The sequence below is a fragment of the Pristis pectinata genome, chromosome 4 (genome assembly GCF_009764475.1).
Source record: "Pristis pectinata isolate sPriPec2 chromosome 4, sPriPec2.1.pri, whole genome shotgun sequence".
Lineage (NCBI taxonomy): Eukaryota > Metazoa > Chordata > Chondrichthyes > Rhinopristiformes > Pristidae > Pristis > Pristis pectinata.
Window position 1 is genome coordinate 42,417,727 of NC_067408.1, and position 17,490 is coordinate 42,435,216.

General features: G+C 40.3%; 1 long non-coding RNA gene across 1 annotated transcript in view; it reads right to left on the bottom strand.

Annotated features, from left to right (window-relative positions):
• Window positions 1–4,451: 4,451 nt before the first annotated feature.
• LOC127569939 (uncharacterized) overlaps window positions 4,452–17,490 on the bottom strand; it is a 94,444-nt gene continuing 81,405 nt past the window's right edge. The window contains exons 3-4 of the long non-coding RNA XR_007956266.1: window positions 9,568–9,717; window positions 4,452–4,552 (exon numbers count right to left, since the gene is read on the bottom strand). This is a non-coding gene — a long non-coding RNA (uncharacterized LOC127569939). The remainder of the gene's footprint in view (window positions 4,553–9,567; window positions 9,718–17,490) is intronic.

Here is a 17,490-nt window from a genome sequence, read left to right on the forward strand (position 1 = left end):
AGGACACCAGGATAACTCCCCTATTCTTCTTGGGAAGAATAGTTGTGTGAATAGTGCTTGTGTTTTTTTATGTCAAGATAATTCTCTCATGATTACTTGTTTAAAACTGAAGTCTTAACGTTAATGAGAACCTGAGGCTACTCACGTGTCTAGACTTGATTCTGTATTGCTGCATTTTTAACTTGAGAGGCTGGTTGAGTCTCAGCATTGAGTTTTGTTGTTAACCTTTATATCCAAACAGCTACAAAAACAATCAGTGTATTATAAATGTGTAAGTCTCTTGCTTAAAAATCTTCCAAAAAGCCCCACTGGTGTTAATCTGCTTGGGAAACACTGATAGTTATCACAAGATATTTTCCCACTTAAAATCTGCTAGTCCTTGGGAACACGGGTAAGAGGTGCCATACAGCAATGTTAGCTCTGAATATATTTGCAATATATAGTTTTCAACTGATTACATTTAGTTAAAAAATTATGTGTTTTGATAGCAAATAGTTTTGATAAAAAAGTTTTGTGGAAATGTTTCTTAATTGGTGAAGGTTAAAATAAATTATAAATTGTTTCCACATTCCTGAATCTCTGTGTGTGAAGAGCTGCTTATTCCAGAAACTCCAGCAGAAGCAAGGATAGAGGTTACCATTAGGCAGACTTCAGATGATAGCCAGAGCCACAAATCCATGCACTTTCAGCCCAATGTACTGTATGATTACACATATTCAGCTCAGCACCACTGAGTTATGATGGAACAATTGATTTGAATGGTTAAACATGGTTGAAAATTCCAGAGGAATTGGATTATTCCAAAAAGTTTTACTTTATTACGTTATCAGTGTACAAACACCACAGCTAACTTGGGAGTAAATGTTGGCCCAACATTTCCATCAGCTTCAAGCCACTAGCACTTGCTGCTGGCCTATAGGGTAAGTCTGCAGTTAAACTTACCAAACTCTCTGCATCAAATATCTGCAAAGTGCTGTCACTATCCTCACTAATGAGGCCCTGTGTGGTGGCAGTGCCTTGCAGGCACAAATGCTGGTATTGGAAGTGTTAGAAAAAACTAGCAGGCTAAACAGTGGGAACAGCTTTGACAGCTAGATACTTCACATCACCTGCTGTCAATGATGAGAGAAATCTTAAATGTTTCTGAATGTTAGAAATGTACAAGACACTCAAAACTGCAAAAAGTTAAATAATTAGAATTTTCAGCAGAATAATACCATTGAAAGAAAACAAAAATACTTGAAGACATTTAATACCATTAAATACATTTAAATTCAATTAATTCAGAAAAGTGTAAATTGTCTAATACTTTGCTTCCTTGGAATCATTCCATTCCACTCAAATGAATGGAGCTCCTGGTCCTGCACCAAACTCCAGGGTTTTAAGGCAGATTCCCCAGTGTAAGTAACCCAGGGCACCTTAGAGCTCAAGTTCTGTCAGCTATGTGGAGTTAACATTACCAGAGATGTTTAACATTTTGAACAGCAGTTACCTGATGAACTTGACTCAATCCATGTATTTATCAACAGGGATACAAAAACATTAAAATTAACTTGTCAATTCATTGATTAGGAGTCCAACATCAGAGCACAGTCAGGAGAAGGCTGGTGAACAGTTGCCACCAGATTTGAGCTTGTGTGTTCATGTACATGTAAGCAGGACTCCCAGACTGAGCTATACTTATGCAGGGTACTGCTGGCACACTCTGCTTGACACTTTGTTCCTGGATTAGATACAATAGACGGCAGAATTAAAAGGCTGCATGACAACAGACCATTCATCTTTAATAGTCCTTAAGAAATACAGACTTTTTATCAGAGGAGCATCAATGCCAAATAAAAACCCAACAGTTACTGCAACGGCAGTCCTAATTCTGTATTAATAGAACCACAGAACCATAGAACAATACAGCACAATACAGGCCCTTCGGCCCACCATGTTGTGCCGAATTTTAAACTACGCCTAAGACTATCTAACCCCTTCCTCCCACATATCCCCCTATTTTAAATTCCTCCATATGCTTATCTAACAATCTCTTGAACTTGACCAACATACCTGCCTCCACCACTACCCCAGGCAGCGCATTCCATGCACCTACCACTCTCTGGGTAAAAAACCTCCCTCTGATATCTCCCCACCCATTACTTTAAAGCCATACCCTCTTGTATTGAGCATTGGTGCCCTGGGACCCTGGGAAAGAGGTGCCGGCTGTCTACTCTATCTATTCCTCTTAATATTTTGTATACCTCTATCATGTCTCCCCTCATCCTCCTTCTCTCCAAAGAGTAAAGCCCTAACTCCCTTGGTGTCTCCTCATAATCCATATTCTCCAAAACAGGCAGCATCCTGGTAAATCTCCTCTGCACCCCTTCCAACACTTCCACATCCTTCCTATAATGAGGTGACCAGAATTGGGCACAGTACTCTAAGTGTGGTCTAACCAGAGTTTTGTAGAGCTATATCATTACCTTGTGGCTCTTAAACTCGATCCCACGACTTATGAAAGCTGACATCCCATAAGCTTTCTTAACTACCCTATCCACCTGTGAGGCAACTTTCAGTGATCTGTGGATATGAACCCCTAGATCCCTCTGCTCCTCCACACTACCCAGAATCCCGCCATTAACCTCGTACTCTGTCTTGGAGTTTGTCCTTCCAAAGTGTACCACCTCACACTTCTCCGGATTGAACTCCATCTGCCACTTCTCAGCCCAGCTCTGCATTATCAATATCCCTCTGCAATCTTTGACAGTCCTCCACACTATCCACAACACCACTGACCTTTGTGTCATCTGCAAACTTGCTAACCCACCCTTTTACCCCCTCATCCAAGTCATTAATAAATATTATGAAAAGTAGAGGTCCCAGAACCGATCCTTGTGGGACACCGCTAGTCAGAGCCCTCCAATCTGAATGCACTCCCTCCACCACAACCCTCTGCTTTCTACAGACAAGCCAATTCTGAATCCACTTGGCCAAGCTTCCCTGGATATCATGCCCTCTGACCTTCTAAGAAGCCTACCACGTGGAACCTTGTCAAACACCTTACTAAAGTCCATGTAGGCCACATCCACTGTTCTTCTTAATCCAAGAAGGCTGCAGAGAAAAATGGCAGAGAGCTTTTACATCTTTGTTTCACTATCTGGTGAACACACTGCTGGTCAGCATCATTTCCTGGGACTCTCCACTGAAAGTGGAAGCATAATGTAGAGATTATTTTTCAATCTCCTTGTTTCTTCAAATTTTTTGAACCCACTAGTTTTTGCTAATTATGGGGTCAGCCCTCTGAATTTATTTAGGGAAGCAGCTATGTCTGATATTTCAAAGTCAATGTTGAGTTTATTCTCACATGCCCAAGTACATGTATGCACAGGTGCAATGAAAAACTTACTTGCAGCAGCCTCACAGGCACATACGTATATGGACAGTGAGCGCTGGGAGCTTGTGTAGCCATTAGAGGGCATCACAGGTCAGTTTGATCTCAGTCTTCACACTTGTACTTTACCCAGCTCGGTGGCAGTGGAAACCCGGATGAGATTCAACCCCCGATCGCATTCATGGCACGACTGCATTTGTACGGATGTATCAGCCGAACCAAGCTAATTAAACACATATTGGGGACGGACTGACTGGCTTGTGTACCACAGGGACGACAGTAAACCCTGATAGCTGGAGGGTTAACTATAAATTGATAACTAGGGCTGCTGAGCCATATTCATGAAACAACTGTGTTCTTATAGTTCCCTTTTATAGTTGATCAGAGTAAACTGATAAGTTAATTTTCATGTTATAATATCCCTGATAATAGTCAAGTTAAGTATATTGTCATGTGCACAAGTAGTGAGAGGTACAGGTACAATGAAAACCTTGCTTGCAGCAGCATCACAGGCACATAGATTCAGGCAAAACACAGAGCATAAATTATACATAAGTTATATAAGACAGTGAATAGAAAAAAGGACTTTGCATAACAAGACATTAGTGCAAAAAAACCCCCACAATCAGAGACAAGTCCACAGTAGTGTAAGAGGTGGTCTGGAATGTTCCGTTGCTGAGGTAGGATTAGGGTTGTGCAGGTCATTTCAATAACCTCATGCTTGTAGGAAAGTAGCTGTTCCTGAACTGGGTGGTGCGGGACTTCAGGCTTCTGTACCTCCTGCCTGATGGTAGCAGCGAGAAGAGGACATGACCCGGATGGTGAGGATCCTTGATTATAGATGCAAGTTCAAATTTACCAGATGACTGTTCAAAATATAAGACATCTCTATTAATGTTAACCCAATGTCATTTACATTTACAATGCCCTGGGAAATTTACGGGTCCAAGAATTGCCCAGATCCTACAGTTGGAATTTTAACTTAGTCTTCAAAGTACTTTTCCTACCAGATATGGTTAAACTCTGGGATCCCATGATCTCTCAGATCTTTTCCTGGACTCTCCACTTCTCTCCCACGAGACCCTTCCTGAACGTTTCATCCCCACCTCTCAAAACCTTCCTGTGTGACGGCAGGATGGTGACTTTTCAAAAGCAAATGCAATGGATTCTGGAACTCTGAAATAAAAACAGAAAACACATGAAGAAACTGTGGAGAAAGAAAAACAAAATTAATGTTTCAGCTTGATGGCTTTTCATTAGAAATAAGGACATTCTGTTTCTCTTTTATTGTGGTGATTTTACAGTAGGCAACAGCTGTTTTCTGTCCAACTACCCAAATTAATGCATTAGCCTAAAACCTAAGGGGGTTAACGGAGTGTTAACTCCATTGAAGTGACTCACTAATTTAAATTGCTGATTTGATGAAAATAGCCAAATTTTGAGTTTCCTGAAGGACTGTTGAGCAGTCCATTCTGTTTGTCCAAAAGCCTGTTGGTTGAATGTTTCTGTAGCCACTGATACATTTCTTCCCAGTAGAGGTGTGCATTCCCTCAAGCTTTATTTGGATATGCATCTATTCAAACTGTTACTTGGCCTTAGCATTTATGCATTTTGTATAATAAGTGATTGCCTCTCATGATTCCAATGTTTTTTGAGTTGTCTGGGAGCTGCAGATTCAAGATAATTGTACTCATAGAAACATGACATTTAAATCACAAATTCCTGATAATTTCTGCCATTTAGAATGGGAGAAATCTATACATAAGTGTGAAGGTTATAGTGTCTTGATATTCAAAGCAATACTTCAGAATAAAGCTACTGAACGGCCAAATGGAAAACAAAACCTCACATTTTTCCAGAAGCAATGCTTATGAGGTCTGGTTAATCTATTTACAAGCCTTCTTCAACATATTAACTTTCATGTTTACACAGAAGTAATTACAGTTCTAATTATTTCATTTTTGATATTTCTATTGTCTGTCAATAGGTATATTGATAAATGGGAATGAAGATAATGCTTAGATTCCTCAGCAATGGCCTCAGCCTGTTGTTCCATGGCTCAGAGTACTGGAAGGTCACAGTAAGAATGCCCAAAAGGCTGGAGACCTTCCAAAAAAGTATCTGCGGCAGATCCTTTGAATTTTTTTGTCAGAATGAATCTCAAACTGAAAGTTGTGTTGGTCAGCAAATGCTGTCCAAACAGTAAACAAAAGGACAGGTCTATCGATTATTACTTAACAGACTACTCAAAACAGCCAGCCCTATGCTGGACAGCAGGAGGGAGATGTTAAAGGAGGATCAAGGGAGACATGGTGAAGGACAGTAGAGAAAGAAGAGACGTGTGGCTCGTCATTGGAAAGGCCACATATTGCCAGCAATGATGCTGCCTTATTGAAGCCTTTTGTGTCATTTGAGACACGAAGAGGATTGAATGAATGAGTGATGTATATTGATTGTAAGTATATTGACTGTTTTAGCGTGTGAGTCTGATTTATATTTAATTTCTTCCATGTTGAATGACTGACTGTATTGTCTGACACAATATATAATTTAGTGAACTGACAGCTGAAAATTGAGAAGGTTAATTCTAGGATCATCCGGATCTGTGAGATTCAATTATTCATATATATACTGTATATAAGGCTGCATGATCTTTATCATGCAGTTTATGAGAGCTGTCTTGCAGGAAAAAAAATCAGCTCTATTAAAAACAAAACTATAACATTTCTGATGCCACCAATACAAAAAAAAAATTTTGTGGTGTCTCCTTCAAATCCATCACCATCACTTGTCTCTACAAGTAAACACTATATTTGACCCCCCTTGTATCAAGAAACTATCTCCATTCTCTCTTCCTCTACAGAATCCATGATCCTGCTGTCACCACACAACTCCCACCCAGTTCTCTACGTATATTGGAATCCCTTCAATCAGATTTCTACCTTTGCCAGCACCAAAATATTCCTTACTGAAGTTACAAAATGTTTTCTGAATCCAGAAAAAAATAATTTGCCACTTCTCAAGCTTCTTCTGTTCTGGCACCCTTTGATATGGATGATCACCTTATTCTTTACCAACATCTCACTGTCTGGATGGCATGGCACTCATCTGGTTTTTAAATAGCCATTCATAGCCAGAGAATCACGTGCAATGGCTTCCCTTCCAGTCATGCATTGTTACATCTAGTGCCTACAGTGATCTATCCTCGGCCTCCTTCTACTTCCCAATTACATCCTGCACCTTAGTGACATTATCTGTAAACATAGCACCAAACCTCTGCATCATCATTATAATCGTCAACACCATCTCTAATGCCAGACTGCATGTGCATCACACATTACTGCATGAGTAGAGCAACACACAAGATATTGGAGGAACTCAGCAGGTCAGGCAGCATCTATGGTGGGAAATGGACAGTTGACGTTTCGGGTCGAGACCCTTCGTCTGGACTGATGAGGGGAGATAGCCAGTATAAGATGGCGAAGGGAAGGGGTGGAGCAGGAGCTTCAAGTGATGGGTGGATCCAGGCAAGGAGGAGTGATAGCCAGATGGAGAAGAAAAGAGCGGAAATAGTGTCAGAAGCTGGGAGGTGATAGGCGGAAGTGACAAAGGGCTGAGGATGAAGGAATGTGATAGGAGGGGATGCTGGAGCATGGAATCAAGTGAGGGAGGTGGGGTGGGCAGATGGGAACAGTGGGAAGGGGAACCAGTGGGAGGAGTGTGTGGGTGATGGGCAGATGGAGCGGATGGAGGTGGGGAAAGAACCGGGTGATGGGGGCTGGGGTGAATGGAGGCTGGGGTGAATGGAAGAACAGGGTAGATGAGGAGGAGAGAGAAAAGGGACAGTAGAAGTTTCTTTCAAATAAGACAGGTTTCTGACAAGTTAGATGTATTGCCACTCAGATTGTCTCTTTCCACCTGAGGAACATCACCCCACTCTAATCCTGTTTTAGTTTCACTGCTGCTCGGACTCTCGGCCATGGCTTTGCTAATTAAGTTCATCTAAAATTTTGTTGCCAGTGCCTTAGCTTTTATTAAATTATTCACCTGTCACTTAGGGATATATTGACCTATACCAGTACACAGTTAAAAAATCACTTTGATTTTAAAATTCTTAACCTTGTGTTTGGATTGCTCTGTGCTCTCTCGTCCCTATCTCCATGTTGAATGACTTTCTCTCTCTCTCTCTTTCTGCTTCACTAGTTCTTTCTTCATTTAAGGCACACTGTTAATACTAGCTCTTTGACCAAACTTATGGTCATTGGTCCTAATATCTTACATCGCTCTGTGTTAAATTTTCTCTGATGACACCACTGCGTAGCATCTTGGATACTTAACTACAATAATACTGTTATATAAATGCAAGTTATTATTGTTCCCAATCACCACTGTACATGTTGAAAGAATCTCGGCCATGGTGCGTCTTTTCTACACACCACTTTGATTTTTGTGAAAACTGACCTTTAGCTCCTTTCCACTGACGTGATGAAAATTGAAAGGTCTGAATGTTGCACTCACAGACCATTCCTGTCACTTCAGCCTCCCACAGGGGATTTCATTATGTAATGTATGACGCAAGAAGAAAATTGATCAGCAATCAGCACCAGAATAAAATGAGCTGATAAAATATTCATTTAGGTTTAATTTCTGTGTCTCATTCAGAGATTTTCTTTGTTTGTGTCATTCATTACAATAAGCTATAGCTGTCATAATAAAACTAAATCACACCAGGCAGCAAGACAGCTGGGGGTTGAAAATAGCTTAATATTTTGGTCATGTACCAGTCTGCTAGCTTGGCCAGGAACCAGCTCACGAGCTGAGCAGACTTGCAGATATGAATTGGAACACGCTCAGCAGAGCTCTGTTTTTGTTTAAAAAGGGGATAGAAAAACATTAAAATGTATGCAGTCAGCAAATAAACCTTTACTTTGCTTGCACTCTGAGTGTTGGCTGAGAACATGATTACTTGGTCTCGATATACAAGCCTGATTCTCTTCTAGATACTGGATGTGTTCAGGTTAACCAGGTCTATCTGGCTGACCTGGTAAAATTTCCCATCAAAATAAAAATTCTTAAATATACCAGAATATGGACCAAGAAGTCCTGTCTCCACAGAAGACTCCAAAGGTTGTGCTGGACCAGTTCCCACCTTGACCCTCTCCTTCTTGTTGCCTTCCTCACTTTTAATTGCCCCCTCACTTCTCATTGATCTCAATGATCCAGTTTGGCTCCTGATTGCACCCTCTCTCAATCACAACCCCTATTAATCGCCTCACTTCCTCTTAATTGCTCTACCCTTTACAATCACCTCAATCCATTCAATCAAGAGCTTTGTAACATATGTGTGGGCTCTTCTTCTATCTGTGTGTGGTGCTGCGATTAACTAAGAATCATAGTGTGTCTTTAAAACATGTCCATCTTGTTTATTCCACTCTCCCCAATTATACTGGATGTGTGCACATGTATCACATATTTCTCATCAAAACAGTAATGGTTCTTCTTGTTAGACAAGCAGAGTCTCTTCACAGGTGCCAGTAATGGTGACCTTCAGGACAGTCCATACACCAAGAACACGCTGCTGCTGCTTTCGGGTGGGGATTGACAGGTGCTATTCAAGAAGAGCTACCCTTTACAGGGTCCTTGAGAGATACGACTGATTTTCTTGTGGAAACGTTGTGGTTGAAGCTGGTATTCTGAGGCCAGATGGATGGAGATAATAGAGCAGATGGGGTAGTGATCATTCTGATGACCATCGGTACCTGTTGTGGCAAAGGCGATGCTGATATCCTTGTGGTTTCTCGCTTAGACAATGATATAACCTAACAGATGCATATGCCTGAGCTGGGTGTATTCCGCTTGTCTCTCCAACAAAACGGGGTGTTGCATTGACGAGGCAGTGCTCTGAGCATTTTGCATTAATTTAACATGTTCCAATTTCACTCCGTCTCTTATTCCCCAGGTTCACTTTATTTCTTTATTCTGAAATGTGATACACTCCAACAACTAAGCACAAGCAGAAAAAAAACACAAGATAAAGACTGCACCTATTTTACAAATAGTTATTTGGCATTAAAACCTAAGCACTTTTTGGAACAATTTTCTTTGCACTCACATTCGTCAGATGATTTTAATTCTATTTCTAACTAGACTTCTACGACCGTGTCAGTTTACCTCAGTTGATACAATCTTACCTCTTGTCAATAGTTTCTGGGTTTGAGTCCAGCTCCAGGGTCTTCAACTCATAATATATTCATATGTTGCAGTACAAAACTGGGGGAATTGTAGTATTATTAGAGCACTGCCCTTCAAATGGGATAATATACAGAGTCCATCTGCCTTTTCTGAGCAGAAGAGAGAACAAGAGAATGGATGAGAAAGGAGAAAACACACAATAAATAGTCATTCATCTCTGAGTCGTTCTGATGAAGGGTCTTTGACCTCAGAAGTAAATCTGATCCTCTTTCCACACATGGTAACTGACCTGCTGAGTGTTTTCAGCATTTTCCATTTTTATTTCAGTCATTTATCTCACTGCTGTTTATATTTACTTCTGCAAAATGTCTGTCTTTGCATGTGTAACCACAGTGATTGTAGTAAAAAAGTAGTATTTTGTGTGTAAAGCATTTTGAGACAATTCAGAGAGAAACTATGATATTTTATATGTCCAAGTCTCTGTAAGCCCATGAATGGCAAACTGTTCATGAAAAGGTAATTGATATGAACTCTAATTACTATTCCATTAAATGGTAAGCCATTATTGCAAACACTTAGTTCAAGGCACCAAGAAAAATATTATTGATGTGAACATTCTTGTTTTATAGGGTTATCTCTTTATTCCTACAAAATGTCATTTAAGTGCATTGGGAGCTAAATTAATTATTTAAATTAAGTTCGCACTGTGCTTTCTCATTATCTATAAAGTATTTTTAGTCATCTTCTATAGAATTATGGAGCATAGTGACCACCAATATACAACCAGACAATTAATCAGCCTCTTAACACTACATATTTTAAAGTGGGCCTTTGATGGGAAGGACTCTTGTGACAGTGACAGTATAAATCATCTTGTCAGAGAAAATGCTTTAACAAAAGTTCAAGGTTTCCTGTCCTTGATGACACTAATTAAAATTGGTGCCCATTTTTCTTTCAGTGATCCAGAGAACCAAAGGCTGCTGGGTGCAACTTAAGGTCAGTTCAAATGAGTACCATATTTAATATCCTGTAAACGTTATCAGTGCTATGGACTCTGGTTAAAGTGGAACCGCGGTCATGCACCAGTCCAGCAGCTGTCAGCTAGAGTCTAAATTGTCATCATCTTGGCCACTGAAGAAACAAAAATCAAAGTAGGAAGTCAAAGCAGGATAACTGATTTGATGGTCAAATATTTAAAATGTGTCAGCTGTTAGTACTAACTAAAATAAAATCATATGATTTTTAACATCATTGCATCTTGTTTGTCTTGTTACACATTACCTAGACTCCTTTTATTCTGCCGCTCTTCAGGGATTTTTTTCTGCTCTTCCCTCCACCTACATTCCACACACAAGTATAACATTTGAAATTGAATAAGAGTTATCCATAGTTATTATTTATTGCTGTTGCCAACACCTGCATCCCACTGCTTGCACCTCTTAACCTTACCAAAACTGGTCCCCCTCCGCAGTTTGAAAAACAAAGGATCTATTTAAGACCTTTCCTTCCACTGAGTGTGCTGGATCACACAGCACAGGGCTCCATCTGTGGAATACTACAATGTATGTGTTGCAGACATCTCCATAGTACTGAACAGATGTTTTAGCAAAATACAAAGGCATCAATAAAAGGTTTTCACTTTTTACTTTAATGCAAATTTTATTTGATAATGCTCTTGCGATATTAATTTTAAATATACTGTAGAAATGCAATTTGTTATTATGGTTGCTACTTTTTATTTCCAATGGATTAGTATTAAAGAGAATTTACAGTTTACCCACTTTCGCACGATCTGTCTGGCCTCAACCTTCTCCATTGCTACAGCGAGGCCAAACACATAGCGCAAGAACAACATCTCATATTCCACTTGGGTAGCTTTCTACCCAATGGTATGGACATTAAATTTTTCAGTTTCAGGTAATACACACCCCCCGGTGTTCACCTCCCAGACACACACACACACACACACACACACACACACACACACACACACACACACACACACCTGTCCACCTAGGTTCCCCCTCCCCACCCCTCACCTGCTTCCACCTATCACCTACAGCCTCTGTTGCACCCCTTCCTTCTACTGCTACATACTGGCAATCTTTCCAGATCATAAACCTTAATTTGGGCACCTTTCCACGGATGCACTAGCATTTTCTAAAACAGCAGACATGCATAGCTATCAATGGTTTGCTGTGGAGAATTGGGGAGCTATGGTGATGGTTGGAGGGGTGTGGGCATCAATCTTGAGCTAAAAGAATGCAGAGATCTCAACCAGTTGTTGGTCTGGAGGAACGTCAAGGGCTAGATATTCCTCCTCTGTCACATCTAGCAGCTGGATATTCGGTACCATTGAAGAGTTAGATGGGGCAAAGGCACAAAGGGATTTAAAGATATGAATGGCAACTTTACATTTCATATACTGGAAGATGACAAGAGAATTTAAATTAATAAGCACAAGGATGATGGGTGAGTGGGTCGGGACCAATGGGATGGATGGCACAATGACTTGGAGACTGCACAGGAGAGTATGTGGTAGCTGAAGCTGGATATGAGAAGAACAAGAATAAAGCTTTCATCCACAAATGAGCTGAAGCAAGGGTGGAGGTAGTTATTTTGTTTACCAACTCCTTTCCTTCCTTGATCCTATTAATGCAGTCTATGGCAGCAGGCCTACTGCCCGCCACTGGCTGTTTCACTCAATAGCGTTAGTCTGAACAATAACAACAGTTATTCCTCAAATGACTTGCTTGAAGGGATTTGGCAAAGTAAATAAATTGAAGGAAGGCACGGTCACCAGAGTGCACAGATAAGAGATAATTGGGAAAAGAACCAGAATGGAGATGAACATTATTTTGTGTGGAGAGGTCACTGGCTGAAAGGGTGGTAGAAGCAGAATCACTTGAAACTTCCAAAGGGAATATAATATACACTTGAAAAAGGGAAAAAATACATTTCTTTTGAGGAAGATCAGGGAAGGGGGGTTCATTTGAATGGCTTTACAAAGAGCTGGCACAGACATGAGGGCTGAATGGCCTTCTTCAGTATTGTACTGTTCTTCATCAGGAAAGAAGAGAAAGTTCAGGATGAAATAAGTTGCCAATACCTGGTTGTATGTATAGGTTTACCTGTAATTCAATAAAACAACATAAGCATAAAATTAATCCTCTAGTGAAATAAAGTGTGATAATAATAAGTGGCATAATTCTTAAATTACTGGAATAGTAACCACTGACATGGACTAACTATCTGGACAAATAAGTTCAAATCCCAGCATGGGAACTTCTAAAAATTCAGTCTGTTTAAGAATCTGGATCTTTTTTACAGCTGCTCTCAGTAATGGTGACCATGAAACAATTGGATTGTCATGAAAAACAAAAGCAAAATACTTCTGATAGTGAAAATCTAAAATGAAAACAAAAAGTGCTGAAATTCTGCAGGTCAGCAATATCAGCGGAGAGAGAAACAGAGATAACATTTCCAGTTGATGACCTTCCATCTTAAACCCACTGAGGTCACTATGTCTGTTGAAGAACACTGCTGTGTAATCCCACGACACCATTCCTTCTCTGCCACAGTGTCTGAGGGGGCATGGCCATGTGGTGGATCCACATCAAAAATGAGGTTGCTTGAAGCATGACTGTAATGTATAAAACATATTTACTGTAAATCTGTAACATGTTGCATGTGTTTACATGAATTGTGTATGCAGATAACTTTCCATGAAAGTATTTCTAATCAAGTAAAGTATGTTTGTTTAAATATGTGGGCAGAGTGCTATTTCTCTTGGGTAAAAGGTCTTGAAGTGCTTATCCCAGTTTATTTCCTCTGTTTATTTAAAACCTAATCACAGTGCAATAAGTGAAGGACCCTTGGCTCACTATATGAAAACTAAATTCCAAATATTGCTTTTATTTAAGGTGTAGTACATGTACGTTTTAGTATAATTAGATAAGAATGTAGCTGTAGGATCCTCAGTGCACAGCAGTAGAAAGAAGAAAAGATGTCAGGAGAGATGTGCAGCATGGTGGCACAGTAATGCAGAGAGTAGAGCTGCTGCCTCACAGCTCCAGTGACCTGAGTTCAATCCTGAACTCCGGTAGATGGCATCTGTGAGAAGTTTGAACATTCACCCTGTGAACTGTGTGGGTTTCTTCCGGGTGCTCTGATTTTCTCCCACATCTCAAAGACGTGCAAGTTGGTAGGCAGGCATGGTAATGTAGCGGTTAGCATAATGCTATTACAGTGCCAGTGAACTGGGTTCAATTTCTGCCACTGTCTGTAAGGAGTTTGTACGTTCTCCCCGTGTCTGCGTAGATTTCCTCTGGGTGCTCCGGTTTCCTCCCACATTCCAAAGACATACAGGTTAGGAGCTATGGGCATGCTATATTGGTGCCGGAAGAGTGGTGACACTTGCGGGCTGCCCCCAGCACATTCTCAGTAACACAAAAAGACATATTTCACTGTGTGTATCGATGCACACTCGACTAATAAATAAATATCTTATCTAATTGTGTGCTGTAAATTGCCTCTGGTGTGTAGGTGAGTGGTACAATATGGGGAGGATGGGGAGGGGGAAATTTCATAGGAATGCATGGAAAATATAAAGACGTTAGGGTAGGATTAGCTTAAATGGGTGCTTGATGTTTGGTGTGAACTCAGTGCGCTGAATGGCCTGTTCCCATGTGTGACTCTATGAGATCTTGTCTTTGTATGACAGCATAAACAGATCAAGAACAGCCTTTTTTTATGTTTCATCGAAGTTTCATTTCTGCTGAAGCCAGACAGCCCCAGTCTAACCTCCTGTGTGAAGTACAGCCACTTGGGAAAGGTATTATTGAGCTAATGTCGGTTATGTAACCCAGAGTCAGCACACTCAAGAAAGGAAGAAGAAATGAAGAAAGGAAAGAAACATCTGGGAAAACAATATCAAAAATGCTGTTACATTTCCTTTTATGTCTCAACAGAGCCTGCATTTACTTTAATCTCCTTCAGCCATCCCTTTCCTCTCCTTTTCATACACTGTGCTGCAAACACAAATTCGCTTGCCTGATAAAGAAAAGTCGCTTGCATTCAGTCTTCTTAGTCACAGGCTTGCAACTGCAGTGCTCTATGATTAATGATGGTCACAGCTGGTGTGAGGATAATCAAGGTCACAAACAAAAGCTTCCTACATTTCTGGAGAATCAAGGAAGGACAATGGGACATATTTCATGGTTGATGAGTTTGATCCTGATGGCTCCAAGTGTGTGAGTGGGGTCATAACATTGGATGCAGAACCACTTTTGCAGACTCTCAGCTGAATTTAAGGTGATTGTCTTTCTAGGTAGTCTAACGTTGGCAGATTCCATAATTTCTTACATCTGTTCTCTAGTGCATACAGTATGTCCATCTCTTCTTGCTGAGCCTATCCTCCAGCAGACTTTCCTTAATTCTACCTCATACAGTAATGCCTACACTCTGGCCACCGGCAGATAGAAGCCATGTTTGCTCATTCACTCTGTTTTCTGCATTCATATTGGTTTTGAGTCTACCACTTGTAGTCTGCTGCTTACTTTGTTACATAGCAAGACATATAAAGAGCTAGACCCCACATCATGCCACTGACCTTTAACTACAATATAAAACTCTTCAAGGGATGAGATGCAATGGGGCAAGCTTTAAAGAAGCAGTAAAACAGACCTCAGCTCAGCAGTAGGCCAGATTCGCACGTCTGTTCAACAGCAGTATGTCAATCAAGCCACTTGAGGTCCTGGATATTGACAAAGTGTGGCCAACAGCATCTCACTAAAGGATTGTCGCTATAGAATGGCTGAGAATCAGATCAGACCTGGAAGATTTGGAAGAGGATCACTAGATTCAGGAGGGATGATCTCAGGTAAGAAACACTGGGTGGCCAGCAAATAGAAATGCCTTCCTGTACTTCCTGCTCTGGCCCAATTAAAGGTGGAATGCAACAAAGATGCAAGCTGGCAGCTAAATCCAGACTATGTAACCTTGCACAAATTGGAAAGCAAAATCACCGCAGAAGATGGAAATCTGAAATAAAATAGAAAACATTGAAAGACTCAGAAGGTCAAAGCTCAGAGGAAAAGTCACTAACCTGAAGCATTAACATTGTTTTTCTCACCACAGATACTGCCTGACCTGCTGAGTATTTCCAGCATTTTCTGTTTTTATTTTAGTCTTGCATAATCTGTGTGAACTAAATATGCCATAATTTGGTTAGATTGTTTCCGTGGCAATACTCCAGCCATTTAAACGTCTACAGTGTTTCATTCTGCTTCCAAAAGTAGAACTCAATAGTCCCTCTGTAACATTCTAAGTTGCACTGGACATTCTTGGTCAAATATTATATCCTTGGCATATTCTCCCTGTGACAGCATAGATTTCAGCTGGGTACTTTGGTTTAATCTCATATCCCCAAAGACTTGTGTGTTGAATTAATTGGCCACTATGAATTGCCCCTAATGTCTAGGTGAGTGGTAGAATCTGGGGGAGTGAGTGGGAATGTGGGGAGAATAAAATGGGATTAGCGCATGATTAGTGTAAATAGGTGCTTGACGATCAGTGTTTACTGCATGGGCCAAAGACCTGTTTCCATGCTGTATGACTCTATGACAATTCAACGGCCTCAGGAGCTCAAGAACATGTAAATGCACACAGCTTTCAATTACTACTGATGGTATCTATCCTTCCTTGAAAATCCTTTTTGTTTAATTCAACATACTTAAAACATGAAATAAGAAACGATGCTTATTTTTAGTGATTCTTGCACCATAACTGATCTTCTGCATAATTGAGACATGCATGAAAGGTTATTTACTTAATGGTCCTTAATGGATGATTAAAAATAATTTAAAAAGCATAAAGGATCCTGGGCTTTATAAGTAGTGGCATGGAGTTCAAGAGCAAGAAATCTTCATAAAACTGGTTTGGCCACAAATGGATGTCCGCTTTAGGAAAGATAATAAGGCCTTAGAAAGGGCACAGAAGAGATGTACTTGAATGACTCCAGGGATGAGGGAATTTACTTACTTGGTAGACTGTAATTCTGTGAAAACATCTCACGCCATGAATGAAATAGCTTTTTTTAGTGAACACCCAATCACTGACGGTCATTTGTTTCAAGCTTAATTAAAAATACTGCATTATGTACAGAGGCACCTTGGAGTCCAAGTCCATAGCTTCTTGACCGTTGCCACACAAGTAGATCGGGTGGTTAAGAAGGCATATAGCATGCTTGCCCTCATTGGTTGGGACACTGACTATAAGAGTCAGGAAGTCATGTTGCAGCTACATGAAACTTTGATGCGGCTGCATTTGGAGTATTATGTGCAATTCTGGTCACCCCATTACAGGATGGATGTGGAAGCTTTGGAAAGGGTAAAGAAGAGGTTCATATGATGCTACACACACAAATTGCTGGAGGAACTCAGCAGGTCAGACATTATCTATGGAGGAAAATAAATAGTCGATGTTTTGGGTCAAGACCCTCATGATGCTGGCTGGATTAAAGGGTATGAGCTATAAGGAGATGTTGGACAAACTTGGGCTGATTCCTATTTATCTCATTCGATGTCTCACAATCCTCCCTCTCAACTACAACATCAGAATCAACCCACTCTCTTTGAAGAGAGTTTATGAAGCACCTTATGTGCATCTTCTGGCTCCACACGTAGGTTACCTTCTTGGTCTTTAATTAGTGCTACTCTTTTTTTCAGTTATTCTTTTGTTCTTTATGTACTCATAAACTATCATTGGAATTTCTTTGACTTTTATTTGCCAGTATTGCAAAAATTGAATGAGGTGAAATTCCTGTAATTATGTTGTAGATAAAGAGTAGATTATAAGCTCACCATAGAAATATAGAGCTTCTGTATTTCAATAAAATGTATATTTCCTCATGGTGTTGATGT